This window comes from Giraffa tippelskirchi, chromosome 5 (genome assembly GCF_054371585.1).
Source record: "Giraffa tippelskirchi isolate mGirTip1 chromosome 5, T2T-mGirTip1v1.2.pri, whole genome shotgun sequence".
Taxonomy (NCBI): Eukaryota; Metazoa; Chordata; class Mammalia; order Artiodactyla; family Giraffidae; genus Giraffa; species Giraffa tippelskirchi.
This window is the reverse complement of record NC_137279.1, coordinates 79624683-79632306: the sequence shown is the minus strand read 5'-3', so window position 1 is coordinate 79632306 and position 7624 is coordinate 79624683. Positions and strand designations below refer to the sequence as shown.

The 7624-nt window shown below is 33.1% G+C and overlaps 1 protein-coding gene across 3 annotated transcripts in view; it reads left to right on the top strand.

The window, feature by feature from the left end:
- TBX19 (T-box transcription factor 19) overlaps window positions 1-7624 on the top strand; it is a 71351-nt gene that overhangs the window by 3839 nt on the left and 59888 nt on the right. The window lies entirely within an intron of this gene.

The window sequence follows — 7624 nt, the reverse complement described above, 5'->3', positions numbered from 1 at the left end:
GTTTCTATATTGATCAGTCTAGCTTTAGGTTTATCAATTGTACTGATTGTTTCAAAAGACAACTCAGTTAAAAAGATTTGAACAGACATTTAACTTAAGAAAATATGTGAATAGCAAGCAAACACATCTAATAATAATATATCATCATTATATGAAGCTAATAAAAACAGGTAAAACTCAATCCTAGATTTTGAAGATATATTCTTAAGTGGTAAAATTATAATAAAAGCAAGGAAGTTATTTGCATAAAAGTTTGGATAGTGATTACTTTGAGAAGGATGGAGAGGTTAATGATTGAGAAGAAGCAAAATGCGTAGGGAGACCCTGGGTGCTGATTGTATTCTATTTCTTGATCAAGTGGTACTTACAGGGTGTTCATTGGTAAATCATTGCACTTTGTATTTTTTATGTATGTGCTCTTTTAAAAGAATATTTATTTATTTTTGGCTGCATTGGAACTTAGTTGTGGCACACAGGTTCATCATTGCAGCATGTGGGTGGGATCTTTCATGGGAGTGCACAGGCTTCTCTCTAGGTGCACTGTGCTGGCTTAGTAGTTGAGGCACATGGGCTTCATGGCATGTGGGATCTTAGTTTCTCAGGCAGGACTGAATCTGTGTCCCCTGCATTGGAAGGCGGATTCTTAACTGCTGGACCACCAGGGAAGTCCCTGCATGTGCACTTTTGTGGTGTGTTGTATTTTATAATAAAAGAACCAGCTTCAGTTTCATTGGTTGTCTGTTTTCTATTTAATTGATTTCTTACATTTCTTATTTCTTTTCTTATACTTACTTTGGGTTTATATTACTTTTCTAGCTTTTTAAAAGTTAGACACTTAAATAGTTGACTTTAGATCTTTCTCTTGTAATATAATTTAATACTGTAAATTTCTCTCTAAAGACCATTTTAGCTACATCTCACAAATTTTAATATATTGTGTTTTCATTTTCAGTCCAATATATTTTTTATTTCTCTGTTTTTTTTCTTTGGTCCATTGATTATATTCATGTGTGTTTAATATTCAGATATTTGGAGATTTTCTGGATGTCTGCTGTTGATTTATAATTTAATTCTGTTGTAGTCAAAGAACATAGTCTACATTATCCTAATGTGTTTAAGTATATTGGGACTTGTTTTATGGCCCAGCATATAGTCTCTGTCTTGATGGATGTTCCATGTATATTTGAAAAGAATTGCATTTAGCACTGGTTGTGTGGAGTACTCTACAGATACCAGGTCAAATTGGCTAATAGTATTATTTAAATTCTAACCTTACTAATTTTGTCTACTTCTATAAATTTATTGAGTGAGATGGTATAAATTATAATTGAATTTAATTATCCATTCAATTAGCTTTTTAAAAATAGCTTATTTAAAGCATTAAAAAATAAAGTACACATGGAGAAACAAAATATGAGACAAAAATGTATAGCTCAATGAATTTTTACAGAATGATTGTCTAACCACCACCCAGGTCAAGAAATAGAACATTACCATCACCCCAAAGTTCCCTTATGCTCCTTTCCAGGTATTATTTCCTATATCCTTCAAAAAGGGGACCAGTATTCTGATTTTATAGTGTCACTTCCTTGGTTTTATTCAGAGTTTTTTCTTTCAATTTTATTGAGATATAATTGACATAACAGTACTGTGTGAGTTTAAGGCATATAGCATAATGACTTATATACATCTTGAATTGATTGCCACAATAAGTTAACATCTATCATCTCATATAGATACAAAAAAAGAAAAAGAAAAATAGTTTTTTTTCCTTTGTGATGAGGACTTTTAGGATTTACTTTCTTAACTTTCAGATATACAGAGTTTTAACTATAGTTATCATGTTGTACATTATATCCCCAACACTTATTTATCTTCTAATTGGAAGTTTTTAACTTTTACCCACCTTCACCCAGTTTCCCACCTCCCAATCCCTGTCTAGAAATCTATAAATAGTAACTATAAATCTGAATCTTTTTCTGTGAGTTTTATTTTTAAGATTCCACATATAAGTGAGATCATATGGTATTTGTCTTTTTCTGTCTGACTTCACTTATCCATCCATGCTGTCATAAATGGCAGAATTTCCTTTTTTATGGCTGCATAATATTCCTTTGTTTGTGTTTCAATATGATGCTGAATTTGGTTTCCTGGGGTTTTTTTTTGTTTGTTTGCTTGTTTTGAGAACTTCTGCATAAATGTTCATGAGGAATATTTGTCTCTAGTTTTTTAAATAGTATGTTTGGCATCATAGAATGATTTAGGAAGTCTTCCTTCCCCTGCAAGTTTTGGGAAAAGTCTGTGAAGGATTAGTTTTTCTTTCAATGTTTGGTAGAATTATAGTGAATCTATCACGTCCAGGGCTTTTCTTTGTGGTAATATTTTTGATTACTGATTCAACATCCTTACTAGTTATAGGTCTATTCAGATTTTATATTGGTTTGTGACTTAGTCTTGGTAGAGGACTACCAAGTGTTGTGTTTCTAGAATTTGTTCGTTTAAACTAGGTTATCCAGTAATTGTTCATAGTACTCTCTTAATCCTTTTTATTTTTGTAGAACTGGTAGTAATGCTCCTACTTTCATATCTCATTTTAATATTTTGAATTGTCTCTCTTTTTTTCATAGTTCATCTAACTAAAGATTTGTTGATCTTATTGATCTTGATTTGTTGTTGATCTTTTTATCAGTCTTTTGTAGATCTATTGACCTGTTGTTTTTGTTTCATTGATTTTTTCTATTGTCTTTCTAGTCTCTATCTCTGCTCTAACCTTTATTATTTTAAGTTTACTTTATTACTTTACTACTAGCTAGCTTTGAGTTTAGTTCTTTTTTCCTAGTTCCTTAAGTTGTAAAGTTAGGCTGTTGGTTTTAGATCTTTTTCGTTTTTTAATGTAAGCATGTATATAGCTGTATATTTCCTCCAGGATTGCCTTTGCTGCATCCCATAAGTTTTGGTATGTTGTGTTTTCAGTTTTGTTCATCTTCAAATATTTTCTTTCTTTTTTAAAGTTTGTTTTTAATTGGAGGATAATTGCTTTACAATACTGTGTTGGTTTCTGCCATATAGCAATATGAGTCAGCCATAGGTATACATATGTCCCCTCCCTCTTGATCCTTCCTCCTACCTCCCTCCCCACCCCACCCCTTTAGGTTGTCACAGAGCACCAGATTTGAGCTCCCTGCATCATACAGCAAGTTCCCACTGACTGTTTTACATATAGTAATGTATTTGTTTCAGTGCTACTCTCTCAATTCGTCTCACCCTCTCCTTCCACTGTGTCCACAAGCCTCTTCTTTATATTTCCTAGTGATTTTTTTGGTTTAACTTCCATAATCTGTGAATTTTCCAGTTTTCTTTATGCTATTGATTTCTAACTTAATCCTGTTCTGGTCAGAGAAGACCTTCTGTATGATCTCTGTCTTTTAAAATCTATTGAGACTTAATTCATGTCCTAATACATGAACTATCTTGGAAAATGTCTTGTGCATTTGAGAAGAATGTTTATGCTGTTGTTGGTTAGTGTTCTGTATATGTCTGTTAAATCTCATTAGTTTATTGTGTTAAGTCCTCTATTTCCTTATCTTCTGGCTGGTTGTTCTGTTCATTACTGTGAGTGAGATATTAAAATCTGCAACTATTACAGTAGAACTGTTTATCCTTTTTTTCAATTCTGTCAGTTTTTGCTTCATAGATATTCATTCTGTCATTATGTGCATAAATGTTTATGGTTGTTATATCTCTTGCTGTATTAAATCTTTCATTAATATGTAATGTACTTTGTCTTTTTGCTTTAAAGTCTGTTTCATCTGCTATGAGTATAGCCATTCCTGCCTTCTTCTTATTACCATTTGCATGAAATATCGTTTTTTATCTTTTTACTTTTGACTTGTTTGTGACTTTGGCTTTCAGATGAGTCTCTTGTAGATAGCATGTAGTTGAATCATGCTTTTTTTTAATCCATTCTACCAAATTTTGTCTTTTGATTGGAAAGTTTAGTCGATTTACATTTAAAGTATTAATAATTGTTTATCAGGGAGGACTTACATCTGTCATTGTATTATTTCTTTTCTATATGCTCTATAGCTTTATTGTCCCTCATTTTCTGCATGTTCATCTTCTTTTGTGTTTAATTGATATTTTTTGGAGTGAAATATTTAAATATCTTAATTTCCTTTGGTGCTTATTCTGGGCAGTTTTGTTTGTGCTTATCATGGAAATTGTGTTTAACATCCTAAAGGTATAAATTTGAATATATTCTAATTTGAGTGTGTGGCAGCTTACTTTTAATAACAAATAAAAACTATTTCTTTATAGTTCTTATCCACACTTCTTTTGGTTGTCAGTGTCATAAAATTACACCTTTATTATTGTGTGCTTGAAAACATAAACTAATAATTTTTTTAAATGTATTACTCTCCTAAATTTTGTAGAAAACAAAATTTGGAGTTATAAACCAAAGTCATAATAATACAGTCTTTTATACTTTGTTGATAATTGCTTTTTTTCTTTAAATGAATTAGTCTCTAAAGTCATGTAGAAAATAAGTACAATTACAAACTGTTGTTACAAGAAGATTACCTTTTATAATTGCCTAGGTATTTACTTTTATTGAGATCTTTATTTTTCCATATGGGTTTGAGGTGTTGTCTAGTATCTTTTCAGGTGTCCTTGCAGGACTCCCTTGAGTACTTTTTGTAGGCAGGTCTAATAGTTATGAACTGTCTCAGGTTTTGTTTATCTGTGGTTATTTTGATTTCTTCCTCACTTTTGAGGGACAGTTTTGCTGACCATGATTCTTAGATGGCAGTTTTTTCTTTTAGTACTTTGACTATCTTGGCCTACTGTCTTCTGGCCTTCCAAGTTTCGGATGAGAAATCTCACTGAGGATCTTATTGAGAATCCCTTGTGATGATTAGCTTCTCTCTTGCTACTTTCAATATTTGCTCTTTGTTTTGGCTTTTGAGAGTTTGATTATCATGTGTCTTGGTGTGGGTTTCTTTGAATTCACTTGACTTGGAGTTTTGGGGCTTGGATGTTTCATGTATTTCATGAAATTTGGAAAGTTTTCAGTCATTATTTTTTCAAATATTTTCTCTTTCCCTTTCTCTGTCTTTTTCCTTCTGAGAAACCCACAATGCATATGTTGGCCCACTTGCTGTTATCCCAAATGTTCCTTAGACTCTGGTCACTTTTCTTCGATCTTTTTTCTTCCTGTTTCCCAGCCTTGATAATTTCCATTGTCCTACATTCAATTCACTGATTCTTCTGCCTGCTTCTTCTGCCACATTTAAGTCCTTTTTATTATCCTAGCTCCCATAAGCTGTGTGCAAACTGTTTCAGGAACACGGCACAGCTGCCTTCCAGCTGGCTGGGGATGGGTGATGAGTAGGTGCTACTGTGCTTAGAGCTGAAATTGACCACAGTTATTAACCACAATTTATTGTCCAAGCCTTCTCAAAGTTGCAAGCCTTCAACAGACCCCAGAATTCCAAAATAGTTATATCAGACACACTGCCAGTGTAGTTGTCTAGGTGAGGAGGCAGATTCCTGGTGCTTTCTACTCTGCCAAGCTTCTCAGAATTTTCATTGTCTGTTACTTTCATTGTGTCCATTAAGAAGTCAGTTTTATGATAATTGGTACATCTTTGAAAGCAGTCTATTTTTTCCACCTGCTGTCTGTACTCAGTATTTTACTATGACATTCTTAGATGTCCATTTCTTTTCATGTTTTTAGAATTTTTAGGGCTTCGTGAACTGTTAGCTCAATGTCTTTCATTAGTTTTGGAAAAATATTAGCTTTTATCTCTTCCATTGTTTTTCTCCTTTCCTTCTGGGACTGTAGTTAATGTGATAGTTTCATTTTATGTTTCTTACCCTATTTTCTGTATACTTTTAGTTCTTTTGTTTCTTCATATTTAATTCTAGATATTATCTTATGACTTCTTCCAGTTCGTTTGCTCTTCAGCTGTCCCTTCTATGTTGAACTTATCCACATTGAATTCTTAATTTCAATTGTAGTTTTAGTTTTAAAATGTCTATTTAGTACTTAAATAGTTTCCAGTTTTCTGCTGAAAAATCATACTATCTTTTATCTCCCTGAAAATGGTCAGCATATATCTGTTGAATCCATGCATCTATTATCTGAAGGCCCCAATAGTTCCCTTTCTAGTGTCTTGGGTTTTATGGGTTTTCGTCATGTCATCGTGTTTCCCTTATTTGCCTGACTATTGCATGCTAGGAAGAGCTTTACAGAAAGCTCTGTGGAAATAATTTGAAGCCTATAATCTTCCAGAGATAATTTATATTAGCTTCTGTTAAGTGGCTGGGAATACCAGCACTCAGGGTAATTTCAAGGTGATTGATAGATAAGTTACTCCTGGTTTACTCTGTTTCCCAGTGCAGAGATCTTCAAGGCCAAACCCAAGAAAAGGAGGATCCATTATTTGTTCTCCTCCCTGTGTGCTAGTCTCCCTGACCTGACCTAGATTCAGGAAGCCTTCAGAAGTGTTTGCTAGACCCTTTCGGAATCAGCAAAACCTTCCCAGAAAAAGCACTCCAAACAGTCAAATCACTTTTCCAGTCTCTGTCTTCTTTCCTATCTTGACTTTATAAATCCTTACCATTTTGTTGGCTCTCTAATGCTTTCAAGTAGATAATTACATTTTGTTCAGATTTTCTATTTGTCCTCAGAATGAAGGCTAGTTCAGATTATTTGATTTGCTATGAATGGAAGCAAAAATGCCTTCCTATCAACTTTTGTGATTCTATCACTCCAGTATTCTTGCCTGGAGAATCTCAGGGACAGAGGAACCTGGTGGGCTGCTGTCTATGGGGTCGCACAGAGTCGGAGATGACTGATGCAACTTAGCAGCAGCAGCAGCAGCATAGTCACAAATGACCTTTTCATGCTTTTTATGGTGCTTAAGCTTTTGACTAATAAGAATAATGACCTTATTTAGCCTCCTTCCCTGTGTTTTTTTGTTGTTGTTGAATTTTTTGCTCACCCTCAACATTTATTTTTCCATTTGGCATCTTTTTTCAAGTTATATCAAAGCTGCATGCAACAGAAAAAAACTTGTGTGTTGTGCAAGGTAAAATTTGTTTTCATTCTTCCTCATAAAAAGAGTAGTTGTTGGGCCTTAGAATTCTTTTGCTTGGGAATTTAGTATTAGAAGATACCATAATATTTAGTAACTTAGATAAAATGCTTGAGCTGTACATTTTAAAAACATCTTTTAGTTATATACATATATATATATATAAAATTTAAAAATTCTCATTAGAGATATATATATATACACAGAAGTGGGTAATTAATAAAAATCTACTTTTAATTTATTTTCTTCTGAACTATTTCATGGAAGTCATACTTCTGTTTTCTGGAGTTATACTTACCCTAAACCTAATTTAGGAAAAAGGGGAGAATGTTGGCCTCTAGATAGAACATCAGAGAACTTGAAATAGGGTAGATAAGCTAACCAACTGATGGGGGATACTTCCAAAAACCACTCATACGTTTCTATATAGAAATGTATTATTTTCCAAACAAGCAAGTAAAACTCTTCTGTTATAAATTATCATTGTATTTTGGGAATTAAAGTAAACAATAAGGGAATATGTC